The 18,574-nt window shown below is 44.4% G+C and overlaps 1 long non-coding RNA gene across 1 annotated transcript in view; it reads right to left on the bottom strand.

The window, feature by feature from the left end:
* Nucleotides 1-1,247: 1,247 nt before the first annotated feature.
* Nucleotides 1,248-18,574, bottom strand: part of LOC119004042 (uncharacterized) — a 34,092-nt gene continuing 16,765 nt past the window's right edge. The window contains exon 4 of the long non-coding RNA XR_005070103.1: nt 1,248-5,098. This is a non-coding gene — a long non-coding RNA (uncharacterized LOC119004042). The remainder of the gene's footprint in view (nt 5,099-18,574) is intronic.

The following is an 18,574-nucleotide window of genomic DNA, read 5'->3' as shown; positions in this document are numbered from 1 at the left end:
GAACTGCCAATGTTTACCCTGCTTTGCTGCATGCCAGGCACTGTGCCAGGTGCCTCAAGAACCGCATCGAAACCTCCCAGCCACCCTGCAAAACGGATACTCTCATTATCCCAACTCGACATCCATATGGGGAAACTGAGGCTTAAAGAGTTGAGTGACAAGTCCCCATATCACGCAGGTAAGATGGAGTGGGACTGGATTCCCACCCAGGTCTGCTGACTGCAGTCTAAGCCATTAAGTTCTGCACCCCAATAACTCTTGAGAAAGCCACACCCTATGGCTCTTTCTGTTCTTATGAGAAATCCACACTTTAGGCACACAAAGGCTGAACTTTACCACCCTGTCCTTAGTGACCAGGAAAGGAGTCCTTGGCCAGTCATTAAGAAAAGCAAAGTAAATAGCTTGGTAAAAATGACAGAATGACAAATAAGCCCTGGGGTGAGGCCTACACTCCAGAAATCATTCTGGAGTTGATCCAAGGTATTGGGAAGACAAGGGAAGCCCAAAGTCCAGACTGGCCCTCCAGCCCAAGGGGACATCTTTTTAGATAACTGTCACAGATCCGAACTCCACATTCCTCGAGCCCAGGAATTTTCAATCATTTTTTAATCTCACACAAACTAGTTATAAAATTCTGTGGCACACCAAAAATTCTACTTTTTGTCAGTCTGACCAAAAAATAAAAAAGGTACAATTTTGATTCATTCACACCAGACAGCTATGGCTGTTTTGGCTATTGTCATTTTTTTTTTATTTGACAATCTAAGGGAAAAGAGGTCTGCCTCTACCCTGGCTGGATGGCTCAGTTGGTTGGAGGATTGTCCAAAAGGTCGTGGGTTTGATCCCCAGTCTGGGCACGTGGTGGTGGGGGGGCACCCAATCAATATTTCTCTTACATTGATGTTTCTTTCGATCTCTCTCTCTCTTTCTTGTTTTTTCTCTCTTTCTCCTTCTCTTCTTGTTTTCTCTCTAAAATCAATAAATACATCTGTTGGTAAAGATTTTTTAAGAAGAGGTCAGTGCCCCTGACTAAATAGTCAGGTATTGGGTGATTTAAAAATTCTTGGATCACACTGGTTGGAAATCACTGCTCTAGTCATTAAGAGAATTTCTGTCTGGTGTGGCTTTGATGCTGGATTTATTTGAAACAAAGCAAACAACTGGATTCCAGAGACAGGCTGTGGTGATTTTATGTCACTGTCTTTGCTGACTGTGTGCCTGATTGGGTGAAGTTTTTTGTCCCTCAGCCAGAAGTGATGCCACACCATCACTGCCTGTGAGCTATTCTCGCTAGTAACACATTACAGTTCCCCAAACCTTGTTTTTCAGCTGTGACACAGAGGCCTGAGAAAACCCACATGTCCAGCACACTGCCCTGAGCTATCTTTGTGTTGTGTGTTACTCCCAGATGTCACCCTCGTCTCTCTCTCTCCCACTCAAGAATGGGTGTGGAAATGCAAAGAGGGAGGGAAATGGTACTAGAGGTATCCACTGGGATGGACAACTTTCTTAACCAACCGAAGCCTCCGTTTCCACATGTATGATATGTAATTGAATTATATACACTTTGGGGTTAGATGGGGTCAGGACATGGAAGAAGGCATGACTGATCAGAGCAAGTCTTTATCTTGACTTCTCCATAATACTCACATACACACACTAGATCAGATTCCTGAGTTGCCAAGAATCCGTGACTAACAGTAAAATAGCAATAGTCGTGCTATCATTCTCGTTGCTATTACTGATGTTACTATTATCAACAACAATGATTCGAATAATAATTTCCCTGTATTGAACGTTTGTTTACTACACACCAGCACAGCACAAAATGGGATAGATCTCATATTGCATTCATTGCTCCACCTATGAAATTAGACCCTGTGGGGGTATGTTTTGCCATCACTCTGGTGTAGAGAAATAAGCCAATGGGCCCTGGAATAGAAGACCCAGGTCTAGGTGGTCCGTGTAGAGACCCAGCGTGCTCCAGCCTCCGCCAGATCACGTGCTCCTGGGCCCAGGAAGCTGTGTGGACTCCTGGTGCCCTGGAGCCCCCAGCTCCCATTCCAGTAACCAGTGTTGCCTGTGCTGAGGGCCTGCACCAGGCATCCTGGCTCTTGGTGTCCAGGGAAGATAGCCCAACCTCACCAGCCAGGAATGCTAGTGCCTAACAATCACCCAGAAGGGATGTCTCTCTGGCCTCAACATTCACAGTACTCGTGCGGCATATTCCACATGACCCGTAACAGTCAGAAGCTCTCCCCTTCGTGGTGGGTTGGAGACACTGGGAAAGTTAGGAGAAGTATAGAGCACTTCTCACAGAGCCTGTGCATCCACCTTGGAGCCAGGGTGGTGGTAAAATATAGCCACATTCACTCTTAGAGTTGTTTCACGGAACAAATGAGCTATGAGGTACACACCTTTGAGCACAGTCCCTGAGATGTCAAAAACACTTAGTAAATAACCACTGCAATTATTAGTAAATACAATAACATAATAGGTGGTATGCAAACATTGGCAGTATATTATTAGTAATATTCTGCTAATGCTCCTCACACACGGTTGTGACAAAGAGCATGTTACTGTGCTCTGAGAAGCCTTGCTCCAGACGGCAGAGACAAGGTAACTTCCATGACCTCGAGAGGACTTTCTGTCCCGGGCTGTGCCTGGTCTTAGACAGCATTCCTGGGTGCTGTCTCAGAGGAGACACTCCTGGTTCTAGCAGCAGCCAGCCCCGGAGACACTGATAAACTGGTCGCAGCTGTGCAGACAGGAGGGTGGGGGAAAGCAGCCAAAGAGCCCCATGCGAACATTCAACGTTACGTCTCCTTGGCACCCAGCCAGGACATTGACAGTGCTGTGTCAGTGCTAAATGTTCCTGCTTCCAAGGTCGTCCCAGGCCAGAGAGAACTCTTCACATCACTGATAGCTCTTGGTTCTTCGTTTTGTTTGGTTTCCAGGGTGTCCTCTTAGCACTGCCTAGGCATTCTACATCGCTCTCCAGAGTTACATCAGATCCTGCAGAGACTAATGCATTCACCCATCTTTTCCGTCCAGGATTTCCCCATCCTAAATGTAGAGACGTTGGGTCTTGGGGCTGGAAGAAACCAGGAAGTCCGTCAGCCTGGGGCCCACAGAACTCTCTGCAAGGAGGGCAAGCTCTACGTTGGCACTGCCTGGTGTGGAGGCCACTAGGCAGGTGGCTATAGAGCCCTTAAAAGGTGGTTAGTGTCCCCCCAAAACTGAATTTTTTATTTCGTCCCATTTTAATTCATTTAAATGTTAATAGCCACATGTGCGAGTGCCATGGGATAGTGACAATCTGGTCCAATGCCTCCATTTCACCAGTGAGTCCTAGAGACCCCAGGGACCTGTGCAGGCTCGCACAGCTGGTGCGAGGCACAGAAAACACTGGTTGCTGTGTACGTCCATTCAGGGAGCCAGAACATAAACTGGGGAGTCGCTAAACAACTGCCATTTACTCTTCGCAGTTCTGGAGGCCGGAAGGGTCAGGGTGCTACATGGTCGAGTTCTGGTACGGGCCCCTCCCGGCTCATAGATGGCTGTCTTTTCACTGTAACTTTACCTGGCAGAAGTGGGAGGAAGCTCTTTGAGTGCCTTTTATAAGGGCGCGAATCCCGTTCAAGAGGGCTCTATCGTCGTGACCTAATCACTTCCAAAAAGCCTCACCTCCAGGTGCCATCACACGGGTATTAAGTTTCGGGTTATGAATTTGGGGAGGAGGAGGTCACACACATTCATGTCACAGCAATAACCAACTCAATGTTCTTTCCCACACATCACGTTCGCACTTACTCGTCTTCGGGCAGAAACAACTTTCCATGTGCTTGGGTTATCGGGAGGGAGGGAGGGTAGGGAGATGGACAGAGGTAAGCTGCTTTTGTTTCCTTGGTACCGCAAGCACAAAGGCGGCCTGAGGAGACAGGAAGAATGTGAAACATTCTGTCTGAAATGCTGAGAAGAACAGAGGGGAGTTAAGAAATGGCCGTTGAAGGGCAGGGTGATGACCTGTGGGTTCTGACTCAGTAGTTTATAATAAAACATGGACGATCCACCGTTATGTACCTGTAGAATGAACCCGCATGGTGAAAAGTCAGTGCAATCCTGTTAAGGACCCACTGTGCAGAAGACCCAGTGTTAAGTACCATGGGGTTCAAAAAAGCACAAAAGAGAGCCCCTCGCTTCAGAGGATGGGTCATCTAGTTGTGAAGACAAGACTTTGCAGGAGAGGAAAGATCATTTTGCCTCTATCATTGTGAGTGCTTAGCTGAGACCTCTGTAATTAAAAAAAAAAAAGTTAACAAGAGAAGAACAAACAGCAGTTTATATCTACAGAGGGATAAACTGGAAAACTGATGAACTCTCCCTGGTGGCTTAATTAGAATTCAGATTAGATACCATCTAAAGAGGGGAAGAGGAGGAGGATGTAGGCCTCCCAAGGGGGGAGTAAAACAATCTTTAGAAAAGATGAATGGGCAGCCAGAAGATTAGATGGGAGACAATGAGTTTGTGACCAAGTTCGTCTGGGCGTGGTGTCTACTTCCCACCTCCTATCTCTAGCTCGTGACACTCCCAGGAAAGGGACTTTGGGTGATTGCAGCCCCTGGGAGGATCTATCCTGAAGCAGACACAAGGAGCTCCAGGAAAGCCTCTTTCTGCATTTGCTGTTTTTCAAGTGCCTACCACTCAAAATAATCAATATGCCAAAGTAGCATGTCGTGGGGTGGCATATTCTGTTCTCCTTCATCACTGAAGCAGGAAAAAGTGAAAAATAGTGCCAGTTCTAACCACCTGCCAACCTCATTACAGAGAGCAGCACTGGTGCAGGTCTGAGAGATGATGGCTCCCTGCTTCTGAGAAAGTACTCCCCCTTGTACCTATTTCATAAGTGCCTTTTATTTCCATTAAGGGACATTAGCGGTGTCTACTCTTTACCTATAAGATGCTGAGGGGAACCTAACAGCCCGTGGCCAGAACAAGCGTGCAGCGTCAAAGACACCGCAGTCTTCACAGTCAGAGCTCTCAGAGGCTCTGTAGCTCTTCACAAATAACTTTCCCCCTTGGTCCTGTGTTGTCCCACCTGTCAAAGGGGAGAGAGAGAATACCTTCAGCTGGACAGGTTGTTACCAGGGTTTACCTGCCCACACGTGGATTCACTCACACCCCATCTCACTTCTACATGCGAGCCGTGAGTGCTTCTGGACTAGAGGGGTCCATTCACCCGCGCGCACCAAAGCCAAATGAAACGTGAAGAGGAGTTTGCAGCAAAGAAAGCAGAGGTCTATTAGTTGAGGAAATAGAGCCAACCTTGGAGTCACAGGTACGCTAATGCTCAAAGACCTGGCTCCCAGTGGCCTCTGGAAGATGGATTGTATAGGGGGAAAGTCATTAATCATGGTGGCAGAAGAGGTTGGGGTTGTGGGCTCTACAGGTTGTTTGGGGCCAGGACAGGGAGTAGTTGATTACTGCGTCAGGTCCTGATGTCAGCCGCGGCATTGCTCTGTGTGGTTCTGTGCGGTTTTAGTCCTGGGGTCCGTCCCTTCCGCCTTCCTGGGCCTGGGCTGAAGCAGGCCTCAAGATGGTATCTTTAGTTGGACTGCGCCTCTGTGTCTGTGGTCGTCCTAACTGAGGCTTTGTTCTTAAGACGATTTGATACTGAGCAGAATCTAATCTCCTAAGGGCTTAATGATTCAGGAAGGAAGTGGATGGACAGAAAAGAGAAAGGATCAAGTTAAAGAAATGGAGTTTCTGCATCATTATATGAGCTCCACTGTTATCTGAGACTGGCTACTCCTCCCCCACGCCACCAACTCTCTGTAATTCCTTCTGTATAGAATTCTTGCTCTGATATGGGGTCCCGGCTTGTCTCTGGCTTTTCCTTCCTTAATGAAGAAAAGGCGGGTTTAGAGAGGATGAAGTCATAAAATGAGTGTCCGTGACCCAGTGCTGGGCACAAAGTAAGCATTTAACAAGAAGAATCCTAAGTGAAATAGCTGTTGACAGGGTGGATGGAAAGGGGGCTTCCGTCCTAAACCTGGCTGAAAGTAACCTCTCGGGAGGATCTGAGCAGAAAACTCCTGACCAGGCAGGTCACAGTGGGTAGTCACACCCAGGCTTATGAGAAGGTTTATCTTTGTCTGAAGCAAACCCTGTCACTGTTCTTGTAGTTCTGAATTAACACCCCTTTGAAAGGCCAGAGTCATTCCCTTCTTCAGATTCCTTGAAGGTATAACACTCTCCAGGGAGCAAACTAACCTGTGACCCAAACACAGATTTCCCCGCCTGGCTTTCTCACACCTTCATGTAGCCTTCCGTATATTCCTCCTGTTGTTACTTCCAAATGTATAAAAGAAACTGCAAAACTGGCACTCTGCGGAGCATTTTCTCCGGAGTGATTTTGCTTCCAGTGCGTCCTCTGTTCGATAAACTAATAAACTGATGAACTCAAATGAACTAATGAACTAACAAAGTCTTATAAAAATGAACTCACAAAGTCTTATAAAAAATTCTTTTCAGAGATTTGGATGCTCTCAGGTTGGCAACATTTATTAAGATCCTATTGTGTGCCAGGAATTGTTCTAAGGAATTTGTATGTTTTATTTAAAAGTTCACTGTAGCCCCAGCTGGTGTGTCTCAGTGGGCTGAGCACTGGCCCGTGAACTGAAAGGTCAGCAGTTCGATTCCCAGTCAGGGCACATGCCTGGGTTGTGGTCCAGGTCTCCCTGGACCACATGTGAGAGGCCACCAACCTGTGTTTCTCTTACACATCGATGTTTTTCTCCCTCTCTTTCTTTCTTCTTTTCCCTCTCTCTAAAAATAAATATATAAAAAAAAAAGTTCTCTGTGAAAAGGTTCAAGTGCAACTGATTTTATAGAGGCCATGTTCCTTAACCCATAAGGGAGTAGAAGGACAAGCAGGCCAAAAAAAGCACAATAGGCGCAATTTCAGGCAAAATCCCATAGAGGGTGGCCTCTGCTTGGTCTTCCAGGGGAGCTGGAGTGCAAGTTTCACCCCAGGACTTGGTGGCTGAGCTTTCTTTCCCATTCAGGCCCTTGGCCTATGTTGGCTTGGGTAACATAGCACCCAGGCACTTCCAGCTCTCTGCCCCCACAGGCCAGCAGCTCCAAAGAAAGTTACAGGTCTTCATGGGCAGGTGGAAGCAAAAATACAGAGAAGCGAGGAAAGGGGTACCCAGGAAATGTTAAAGGGGTGCTGGGAGATGTGGCCAGAACACCAACATTGTCTCCTGCAATGCCTTTTAACAACAAAACCCACTTAACAAATGAAGCACAGGAGGTTAAAGAATTTGCTCCGGTCACACAGCTAGCAAGTGGAAAATGAGGATTCAAATCTAGGCAGCCCATTTCCCAAGTCTGTGCCCTTCAGCATGGCACAGTACTGACCAGCTCTCCTAACCACACAAGCTATGCTCTTCAGACATAATGCCTGCCCATCGGTCTGTGTGGTGGACATCTGGCAACATGCTAAAACCAACCAAATTGTTCCTTCTCATAGGAGGTCCTTTGTCATCCTGACTTTTCTCAGTCTCCATCACCATAATGTAATCAGGATGCTTTTCACGCCCATCAGCTCTTAATTCCTGCAATTTTCTCTCAATAGCACTCCGGGTCCCGCTGCTGATTACAGTGCCTTTCACGACCCTGCAGTGGCTGTGGGGTTTAGGTCCCAGGTGCAGGCTCCCGAGACCCCAGCTTTCCATTGGAAACAAATCTCATTTTATTTCAACATTTCAAGAAATGTTGTTCTCCTTTCAACATGTTAAATTACTTTTTCCTGGAAAGAGTTTGGCCACAATTATTTTTTTTTTCCTATAAAAATCACATCTAAGTCTGTCCTGTTGGTTTAAGTGCAGACTTCGTAACGTGCTTTGGCATTGGGCAGCAGCCAAGGTTCACGTGACGTTTGAGTTCACAGCCTCTGGCCCTTGGGGTGAAAAAAGTAGACTATGAACTTCTAAGGCATAATTGATGGGATGGCGATGAAGCTTTATTTAATATATTGATAAAGCATTCCAGATGAAAAATGCATTGCTTCTTACATGTGATTGATGACTTTTTATAATCAGGAAGACAGTAATAAATATGCCGAATCGGTGACGTTGGTAATCGCGATCTAGAGCAGAGTTTCCCAGCCTCAGCATAGCTGACATTTTAGGTCAGATCATTCTCTGCTGCGGGCTGTCCTGTGAACTGGAGGGTGTTTGGCAGCACTGCTGGTCTTGAACTGGCTGGATACCAGCTCAAGTCCTCATCCTCACGTGCTGAGATGGCCCCAAATATCTCCAGACATTGCCACGTGTCCTCTGGGAAGCAAAAATAGTCCCTGAGTGAGAATCATTGTTGGAAAGGACGGTAACAAGAAAACAACCTACGGTGTGCCCTCTGGGTTCACACCCGTCAATGGCTCTGACAATCCCCCTTCTTAGTTTCCATTTTACTGGTATTTCTGATCGACCAGTTTCAGTTCCTTGTGCTCTGTAGGTATCCACACCATTTCCATTTCTCCAGCGTTGGTCCAACGATTCTGTTTCCGAACCTGGGAGGTCCCCATTGCCTCCGTATCGCTAGCCTGAGCCTTACTTTCTTACAAATGTTAGATATGAGAAGAAAGCCCTTTTGAAAATAGGTAGAAAAGAGGCCGCTTGTGACACATCTGCACATTTTTAGCACTTCCCTTTAGTAACTTTGTTTCAATCTCATGATGTGTAAAATACTGTTTCCCATGAAGTAAGGGGAATTCAGAGTGATATTTTGATGTGTCCAAGAGAATTAATGATGAGAAAAGACTATGGGTTTTCTGAGATCTAGTAATGAGACTTTTTCATTTTTTTAAAATATGATAATTCTACTCAAAGTGTTAAGGCTCTGCTCAAAATATTTATATCCACAGCCACAAACACCTGCTCTTGTATTTTTTCAAAGTTCAGGCCAAGTATAGCAAACAAATTTCACCCATCACACCTCCATAATGGGTTGTCTCTTTACACTGTCTTTTCCCACCAGCTCTCTGGAGCTGAACTTTACAAAATAGGCCAACCAACTGGAACCAAATCTATCATGTTGCCAAGAACCCAAGCAAGGTTTCCGAGGAAAATGGACTTCTCAGGTTTGAAGCTGGTGCCCAGTACTTGCCACCAGCCATAAATGGCCAAATTTAATGACTGTGACCATTCAGATGGTAGTTTGAATTGGCCCATTGGATCTATTCAAAACTCTGGTATTCAACTCTGCTCCAAATCTCTGTTGGCCTAAGGCCCTTCCATCCTTCAACATCTAAAGCCTTACATGGAGATCTCCCCTCTTTGAGTGTCCATATCATTATGGCTATATTTTTAGTGTTCTCCTTTATACTTTAGTCATTTGGGATCTCTCTGTTTTCGTCCTTCTTAAACTTGATTCTTAAGGATGGAGGTGCTTATATATAAGATCCATCTCTGTATAGAGTAGGGACCCAACAAATACTTGAACCATTGAATTTAATCTTGGTAGAATCACCCTAGGTCTTACTATGCCACCTAATAAGTCTTGGCTGAGGATTCAAGAAAGAAGGAAGGAATGCTGTTTTTTTTTTAACTTCAATATGTTTAAACACCAGAATGCTTTAGGAAGGACAAAGTACTCCATTGAAATCACAATCAAATTGTGACGATGTGGGGCCATATATGCCTCCTCTAAAGGTAAAGGTCACTATTAATGAGAACTAAATAGACACTATTCTATTCTCAGCCCATGGTTGCAAGACATATAGAAAAAGGAAACTCTTTGCTCAGGGGACAGATAAAGCTTGTTTTTTTCCTAATGAGCCTCACTTACTTTCGATTGCCTGAGCTTTTCTATGGCTTTAGGACTGTAAATGTCAAGAAATAATAAAGTGCTGCCTTATCCATTTGGAAGCACCATGACTTCTCAGGTATGTGAGTCTCTGTATGTCCTCCCCTCAGTGCAGGAACTTCAGTCATGTGATAGTAGTTCCTCTGAATATAACATCCACCTGCCCAGATCAGGGTTTTCTATTGCCAAACAGATTCTGCAGCATCCTGGAGCTGGTTCTGCTGCGTTTACTGCAAGGGTGTGAGAAACCACAGTCCCCACGGGCTGCTCACTCTATGCAACTATGAAGAATGGGGGGGGGGCAGTCAGAATAGAAATCAAGCAAGATTGGTTTCAGCTAACTGTAAAGAAGGTTTCCTGGTCAATCACACAGGCGGTCTTAGTCACGTGGCCTATGCACAGCACACAATGCAGAAAGGACTTCTTCTCTAAGATAGTCACGTTGGATGCCAAAGAAGACATGATGAAATCTGATGGTTTTTAGGTATGTAGTTGATATGGAAAAGAACCCCTTGGGGCCTTTCTTCATGGGATTTGGAAATGCATCCAAAATTGGAGGATAGGAGGGAGAAGAATGTAGTTAAAGCAGGAGGACCAGTCTAAAGAAATGGATGTACCCAGGTCCCACACTTCCCAGGACACAGACTCCTCACGGGGTGGTCCATACCCCTAGAGGGTAGGTAGGCTGCAGGGATCTGAAGTATGTGTTAAATTTTGTACATTTTTATAGAATAAGAGCCCATTCTTAGAAAGTAAAATTTTAGCAATCTGGTTGACTAAGGAATTAGACCTTCTAAGCAGAGAAAGAAGAAGGAAAATGAGAGTTGGTCCTAGAGGTCAAAATGGGAGAAGAAAGGACATTTTGGAGGGTCAGGAAATTAAAACTCACAGCCACCCTATCTACTGTGTTGGGGCCTTCCAGGCGAGATGGGTGAGTTCAAATGAAAGGGGCGAGAGGCGCGGTCGTCCATATTTATCTCACTCCTTTGGCACACCCAGGTCTGTCCCTGCAGACTTCTGAGGAGCAGGGACTTTATGAGGTGACACTCAGATATGCTCTGGCTCCTGAATATTTAATGATGGGATGCCTTCCAGTCGCTAGCTTCCTTTGTTATTTATAGTTCCCAGATCTCAACAGAATGCAGAGGCCATGGCCTTATTCCAGGTGCTGCCCTCGAGCATGCCCCAAATAAAAACTAGGGGAGGGGGAGGGGGAGCGAGAGGTATACTAACTGTGGAGGTGGAGATGGTAGCTGCTTTCACAATTTGATATGAGAAGCTTCAAGGACAGCCTTGCCCATTGTTTTCCTATGGACAATCTCAGCCACCCCACCATTATCAGGATTCCTGGATTGTGTTACAGCTTTACTCCAGTTACAAGAAATACATCAACCACCAATCTTCAGTGTGAATCCAAATTCCCTTTTTTCTCAGCCGAGAGTATGTTGAGCCCTCCCAACATACTTTGTACAAATATTGCACTTTGTACAATATTTTAAATATGAGAGAGGGGAGAGAGAAACAGAGTTAGAATTTGAGGGCAGAACTAGAGGGGAAAGGAAGAACGTTCCACTAGAAAACAAGCAGGAAGGTGAGGGATGCTTGGCAGACCCTGGAAGCCAACTTAACTGGCTGTACGGGTTGGCCCAGGACCAGCTGTAGAGATGGAATGTGACTTTGGTTGGTTTCTACATTAGGTCACAGGCATTGTTCAGTTGGAGAGCAAAGCGCCTCCAACAATGCAGTTGATTTCAGGACTCACTTAAGCCAAGTAAGTGTCCAGAAGTGATTCAAGTTTCCAGGATGACTTAGACTTGAGCTCTACCAGAAAGTGTTCTTGATTATGACGTTGGTGATGGTTACATGGATGTATACATTTGGCAAAACTCATCAAACAGCACACTAAAGATCTATTCTCTTACTGGATATAATTTATGCTTCAATAAAAATTAAAGTATTAAAAAGTAAGGGGATATTATAGCCATGAAAAGTAAACTTTTAACTTTACTCAACATGTCTAATCTTCTTAATATGGTCTATTTTAAAATTAATTTATCTTGTGGTCTAATCACAAACTGACACCATTAAAAGTACACTTGATAAAACCTTGTAGAAAGGTCCAAAGTTCATTTCTGCTCTGTTCAATCATTCCGCTTGTCTTTTTTTTTTTTTAATCCTAAATATGGTTTCTATTTCAGTCATGGGAATAGCATTGAATTTAGGAGAGACTGTTGAATTTAGAATACCCACTTGGTCAATTAGCATTTTGAGTCATGGAAGGTGTTATTGTTCGCCATAGGGTTTAAACTTTTTAGGAATTGTTCATTTTTGTCACAGAAGCAAAATACACATATATTTTGAGAGCTGAGAATGAAGAATGAACCTATGAGGCCCATCAATATTCATGTTGCACATAATGGTTTTCTTTCTCTAGGACTGTTGGTTCTCATATTATTTATTTAATTAAAAATGAAAGAGAAAAAAAAAAGTTTTAGTCTTTACCTCAAACCCAGCCTCCCCAGAGCCTCAGAGACCCGTCCTTTGATTGTCTGAGATAACAAAGTTGGCTCCATGGTGACTGAGCTGGTGTTTTTCAGCTAAAATTAGCCATTGTGCAGCAAGCAGGACCGGTCATTAAAACATATGAATCACCAGGTCATCTGAGCCTCGGTCTGGGTTTCTCATTGTAATGGGAGATGGAGCTTCAGGTAGCTAGAAACTAGTTCCTTAACAAGATAAGAAACAGCTGTTGAATTCAGCCTCGCAGCTGGTCACCCAGCTGGGTTGGGAAAATGCCTGAATATGCGAAGAGAGCTCTGCGCTTCCTCTCCGGGTTCCCTAAAAGGAAGAGGCCCAGGGCCAGGCTTGGGGACACTACCCAGCTGTGCTTCAGCCATCGACCTGCCTTCTTCTTAGGGAACCCCTCAAACTAACTATGAGCAATTGCTCATTATTAGTGACATTATTATTTGATTAGGTGGGTATTCATGTGTTACAAATATCTTGATGTTTTGCAAGATATCAACTTTTTTTTTTTTTACCTTTGGGGGAAAATACTGCTGCTTTGCTCTAGTAACAATAAGGCCAGAGTAGACAGTCCAAAGAATGGTGGTCTATATTTTTGGCTTTTGGTGAACCCGTTCTCATTTTCTTTTTTATTCACTGTCTGTTTCACATGAGTTCCTCCTGGAAAGGAACACCAAGGATTGGGGAGGTGTGATGGGGAAGGAAGGTCAGGCGGACAAGCACAGTGTCAGCAAGGACTGCCTCAAACCTGCAGAGGATCTCTGGAGAAGAAGTTGCGTCAAACAGAGATGAGGGAGTTGAGGTATTTATACTCTCAATCGGTGGTGGAAGGCGCTCTCAGGAGTGCACAAGTTCCCAGGCTCTCACGGCTCGCTGAACACGGCGCGCTGGTACTGAGGACAGTCCTCTGGAAAGAGACCCGGGTTTCTCCTGTGGTGAGGAAAAGCACCGGGGGAATGTGTGTGCATAAAATAAATAGGGCATGGCCCTGGCTGGTGTGGCTCAGTGGATTAGTGTCAGCCTGAGAACCAAAAGGTCATCAGTTCGATTCCCAGTCAGGGCACATGCCTGGGTTGTGGGCCAGTTACCCAGTTGGGGAGTGAGAGGCAATCAATCAATGTATCTCTCACATCAATGTTTCCTTCCGTCCTTTCCCCTCTCTCTAAGTACAAATTAAAACCTTTAAACAAATAAAAAATGAATGGGGCATGTATGAAAATGGGGAAGGAATTCAAGGGCACACAGGGGGAGCAGCAGCATCTATCTTGAAGCAGGGGCCCGTTTCAGGGCCTGTGACGGGACAGAGGTAGACTTTCCTTTTTTCGTCTCTTCCTCCTTCTTTTCTGCTTTCTCCTCGCTTTCCTCTGTGTTTTGTGAAGAGCGGGCTGATAAGGCTGGTTGTGGGCTTGGCTTTTAAACTACTTGGCTAATTTATCAAATTGTGCCCCTCGACAAGGCGCAATATCTTGAAGACTCTTTTTTTCCAACCTTATTTTTACTCTTAAAAGATCAAATCAAAGCGCTGGGAGGTTCCCTCGGGCTTTTTTGGGTTCCTGTCATACCAAGCAAGTTAGACAATGTTTGCATACTTTTCCTCTGCTCTTGATCTCTTACTTCCTGTATTGCCATTCCTTGTATTGGAGCCCTTAACTTTACATTATGTTTCAGTGTTTGTCTAAGGTTATAGATTGTATTATCAGCTAGGAAATGATTAGAGGTACAAGTAACACAATGACGACAGAGAGTCTGCCACGAAGACGAAAGCAACACAAATAAAGAAGGCTAATTCGCCTTTCAGGGGAATCTGAAAGGAAACAGTTGGTGGAATGGCTACATAACATCTAGGACTCAGGACCTTTCCTTCCTCTTACTCTGCAGGTGCCCTTGCACACTCATGTCAATCACTCGATGGGGAGAGGTGGCTACTGTGTTGTTTCAAGGCATCACATCTGCATGCAAGGCAGAGGGAAGAGACGGTCCGGTGGCTGTGGCATTTGCCCCTTTGGGAAAAGCAAACGCTTTGCTATGGTTCCCTCAGCAGATTTTTCATGACGCCTTCCTGGTCCGAGCTCGACCAGTTGCTTTTCTCGCAGCAACAGAAGCAGAGAAAGCAGGTGTCTAGTAACAGGAGGGGAATGAGGAAAACAGGTGCAGTGAGTGTTGGCTTAGCGAATGAGCTGTATCTGCCAAAGATGCCATGGAAATACTTGAATTGGTGGAAACACTTATATTTCCCCCAATATCATTGTGGGTTAATGGGAGTAGCTAGTCTAGACTTTTACTGGGTTTTGGATATATATGTGCAATTACATATATGTATTGCATATATATATATATATGCAATTACATTGCATATAATATATATGTATTATATATAAGTGAAATCTATTTGTAAATATACTTTATATTTTTGCTGGAGAAATTTAGATTATTCATTAGATAGATTCCCTTTTGTAAACATTTTAACTAGCCACATGATCAATAAATACCACGAAATTTGAGTAAGAAATAATACTGCTAAAGAAAAATGGAAACCACATTTTCCCCAACACTGTTTCCCAACTTACTAACAGGAAAATTACATCATATTTAGTGATTGCTCCCCCAAAGTAAGCTGGTATTTCAATGAAGAGATCCGTGCTCACTTCGGAGCAAGCTTGTGTTATTTGTCAATTCTGAAGGAAGCACATTTCAGTGATGATCCTATTAAAGCAATCTCAGAGAGGTGTCCCTTGAAGTAAAATTTTTCTCTTCAATAGTGCCAACGTTTTGTCATGGGAGATTTCCCCTTTTCTGGGGGTTCCTTACATATTTTTAGCCTTGAGGGACACCCACAGGAAGAAAAACAGTTCAGGCAATTAAGGAGGAAAATGAGGAAGGGTATTCTTTTTAAAAATTGCAAAACCTATGGGAGTCCAGTATTACTGATTATACAAATTAGTGCTATTGACTGTCATTTAATTTGAAGGGTAACTAAAGAGAGTATAAATGGCTGTATTCTTCCAGTGTTGACATTTTACCCAGAAGCCCTTTCTTCTGAAATCATTGCTTAATGATTAACGGGTTTTCTATGGCTTCCTTACCTTGCCTGGCTGTCGCCAGTTGGCTTCCGAGATATGAGAGTGGGCTACCTGGGAAGTGATGATTCAAAGTCCATGGCTACTGGGCTTTATTCTTCCATCTAATTGATTTACTCAGTGGATTCTGCTCCAGGAGGAGATAAAAATAAGAAGTTACTGAAACACTTTATTTGTAAGAGGCAGCCAGCTGCATATTGACTTTCAACTCCTAAGGGTATCCCAGCCAAAATGATAGTTGCTTAGTTTCCAAAGTCAAAGTTACTAATAAAACGCAAAGGCTTTTTCCCCAGGAGACTGTGTGTGTGTGTATGTATGTGTGTGAGAGAGAGAGAGAGAAAGAGAGAGAAGAACTTGGTTGGAATGGTGGAGTTCCTACTGTCTATTTATTGTTTATCTTTAAGACTTGCTGGAGGTCTATCAGTCTTCCTTCAAAAGCCCACTCCTCAGCCCAGGTAGAAGGTTTTCCTAGCAGACCATGAGCCTTGAACATCTTCTCCTGAGAAGGGGATGACAAAAAACAGTGCTGAATTTCAGGCTGAAAAGAACTGTTGTTAAGACTGCAATTCAGTGGAAGGTGAAAGTGGCCTGAAACCAGGTGTCATAGTGATTATCTCTTATGATTCATCTTTAAAATGCCTCTGATGGTTTAGGGTTTGGTGGGACAGGAGAGGGGAAGAAAATTAGGGACAAGGAGAGAGAGGGGGAGAGAGAGACAGAGAAGAAAACATTCTGGGAGAAATTGAAGTTTGACAATGTTGGAGCAAGTTTTAGAAATAGATTCCATGATCACAGTGGAGAAGTGGATCTATTATTACACAAGATGTCTCTGTTGGAACTCTGCAAGGCCTAAAGGGAAAGTATTTCTTTTTCAGCTTAACTTTTTCTGGCAGAATTTCATACAAACAGACTCCTGTTTGACTCCTTGAACCTGTCGATTATGCCAAGCTTTAAGGGAAACGAAAGTATCTTTGCTCTCTGCACAACCGCTTCTTTATTTTTTCCTTTTGCCGTTTACCAATTTAATGCTTCTGTGTTGACAGCTAAAGACTGAAGATAAAATCAGGGGAAGGTTCTTACTGCCTTTTAAGATTATGTTAAACACTTGAACACATTACAATTCTCCATCCCGGAAACGGCTCTGTAATCTTTCATCAAGATTTCAGGATTAATGACCAACATTTCCTTCGCTGAAAGTATCAAAAAGCTGCTGCAGCCAGGGAATGTTCTCATGCATCCTCACAGGGGGCAGATTATATTCTGCAGTGGAAGCTGTGACTTCCGGTTGCTTTGTTTCCCCTGGTGAAAACTACAGTTTCTGGTTACCCCCAGGGGTACTGTGACTTCATGAAACAGCACTTCGTAAAACCAGCTCTGTGGTTGTTGAAGGGGACCTAGGAGAGATGGTGAATTCCTTTCTTTTTGGAAACGAGATTTTTCTCTTCCAGAAGATGACAGGGAACATAACAGATGTTGGCCCATGCTAGGCCAACATCTATTACTGTCAGGGAGACTGGGCTTGATCAGAGGTGGTGACTGACTGAATTTAGACCCCAGAACATGCAACTCACTGTCAAGCACTGCTTTTCATTTTTCTGGACAGAAAATGTCTTTTTTTTCTCCTTCAACCTGGCATTGTATACATAATCATTGAGAAGCAAAAAGTTATTAGTATTTTCCAAGAGGGCTTTTGCCTATAGAGGAAAACACCCTCACTTTTCTGTTATCAATAGAAAATGAAGTAATTGAAAAAGCTGTAAGGGCGGATAGCATTTGTCTTCCTCTTTCTTGCTTTTTTCCTCTTGTTGATGTTTATTTCTTGCCTCTTCATTTTCTTACTCTTCTGCTGCCTTTATATCTTCTTTCTGTTTTCCCATTCCTGTGCAATCTTGTTTTCTGTCTCTTTGCTTTGCTTTCTTTCCCGTCTCTTTGCTCAGGAGGAAATCCCCTCTGCTCAATGGAGAGGAGGGGCAAGACAGGAGAATATCATGCAGTGAAAACAAAGGTTTTGGTGATGTCCTGGTCCTTTCGTTGAGCTGCTTGGCTCGATCATCAATATATATCCAGAATCCAACCACCTACCGCCGCCACTGCTACTCCCATACTTTAACCTACCACCATCTCTTGCCTAAATTATTATATTCTAACTGGTCACTCTCACATCACCTTTGCCTCTAGACTGTTAACAGATCAACCGGGGTGACCCTTTTAAAAGTTAAGTCTCTCGTCCGCTTGCAGTCCTTCAGTGGTTTCAGAATTAATCCCAAATTGCTCACAGAGGACAATAATTGTCTAAATGATGGAATGCCTTGCTGTGTCCCAAGTCTTGGCCCCCATCTCCCCTCTCCTTGGTCACACCACTCCAGCCGCTCTGTTCCCGGTCTTCTCTGCCTTCCAGGCCTTCTTGGTTACACCTCCATCTGCCTGGACCCCTCTGCCTGGACCCCTCTGCCCCACAAAGCCAAAGGTCTCTCCCCTACTTCCTCCACATCTCTGCTTGAATGTCAACCTTTCATTAAACTTCCCCGATAGAATCTCTCTAAAATAGCACACCCCTTTAATTTTTGTCTCCTTTCTTGCCACCTGACATGTAATTATTCGCTTAATAAGTTATGTTGTCTTTCCAGACTGAAATGCAGAATAGAAGAATTTGTCTCTACACCCAGCACCTAAAACAGAGCCCAGCATGTTGAACATAATCAATGTTTGTAGACTGGGTAAATGAAAAGTCCTAATACCAGCAAAATATGTAGCTTTGGCCAACTCCCTTCCTGTGATGTTTGTGTGTTATAAGGCCGCTCCTCTTAACGGTATATTGGAAATGAAAGCCATATTGGAATGCTGCGGTCCCCACCAGGAAGCAGCTGCTTTTGCCCTGGTGGCAGTTCTATGAGGCTGTAAGCCTGACTGCTCGCTTATCCTCAGCTTACTGGTCAGGAAGGACATGCCCAGTCATGTACCTGACTTAAGCATTTTGCAGTAGGAACAATGTGCCCTCACCCTTCCCTCACACCCCAGGGCCAGAGGCTGTACCCGCTGGTTGCAGTTTTAGTTCTTATTCACAGTCATGATTCCACCCCACCTGAGTACTTTATGCCTGG

Source organism: Sturnira hondurensis, unplaced genomic scaffold (assembly GCF_014824575.4).
Source record: "Sturnira hondurensis isolate 20B ecotype Veracruz unplaced genomic scaffold, ASM1482457v3 Scaffold0019006, whole genome shotgun sequence".
Lineage (NCBI taxonomy): Eukaryota > Metazoa > Chordata > Mammalia > Chiroptera > Phyllostomidae > Sturnira > Sturnira hondurensis.
The sequence above is the reverse complement of the archived record's forward strand: the minus strand, read 5'-3'. Positions and strand labels throughout refer to the sequence as shown.